Below are 926 nucleotides of genomic sequence, written 5' to 3' on the forward strand. Positions count from 1 at the left end.
TTTTTTTTTTTTTTTTTTTTTTTTTTTTTTTTTTTTTTTGCTAAATCTGAACATGAGTTTTAAAGAAAAAAAAAAAAAAGACACAAAATCGCTAAATTATCTTTTTAAATTTAAAAACTTAGTAAAATAAGCTTCAATTTATCAAACGAAAGCCACATAACACCAATGAAGCATTCGTTTTTTTCCCCTTTTTTTCCTCTTGAAAACCATAAATCAAACAAAATCACGCCTAACCTTTAAGCCCTTAGTCAGGCATAAATAACGTAAACAAATAATCCTCAAATTTTAAAGTTTACAAAAAAAAAGAATTAAAAAACACATGAAAGAAAATAAAAATAAGCTTTTTTGCTTTGAAAAAGAAAAAAAAAAAATAAATAATTAAAAAATAAAAAAAAATCTATTAAAATAACACATCACAAAATTTAATATATTTTGTCAATCATGTTAAATTATACACAAAAATTAATAGAATTAATGAAAAAAAAAAAGAATTAATTGCGAACAAATCTTCTAAGCCAACAGCAAGTGAAATGAAATAAAGTTTTAAATTTAATATATGAATCGCTAACAAAAGTAATAACAAAAATAAAATCAATTTAAATTCACTTAAAATGTTAATTAATATTCAAATAATTGCTAAACAACCATTGTGTGAAATCTTAGATTTAAAAATTAAATGAAATAAATTAATAAAGTTATGCAAATGCATTTCATACACGGATACATACATACATACATAAAATTTACTTATATTCATATGTATGACAAATTCTGTTTATTATTAATAATAAATTTGCAAATTAAAAGACAAGAAAAAAAAAAAATGACGAAATATTTATAATATAAACTATTTAAATTTAAATTATAAGTAAAAAGTATATTATAAATCACATGCACGCCGCTGGGGGGGGGGGGGGGGGGGGGGG

This window comes from Glossina fuscipes, unplaced genomic scaffold (genome assembly GCF_014805625.2).
Source record: "Glossina fuscipes isolate IAEA_lab_2018 unplaced genomic scaffold, Yale_Gfus_2 59, whole genome shotgun sequence".
NCBI lineage: Eukaryota > Metazoa > Arthropoda > Insecta > Diptera > Glossinidae > Glossina > Glossina fuscipes.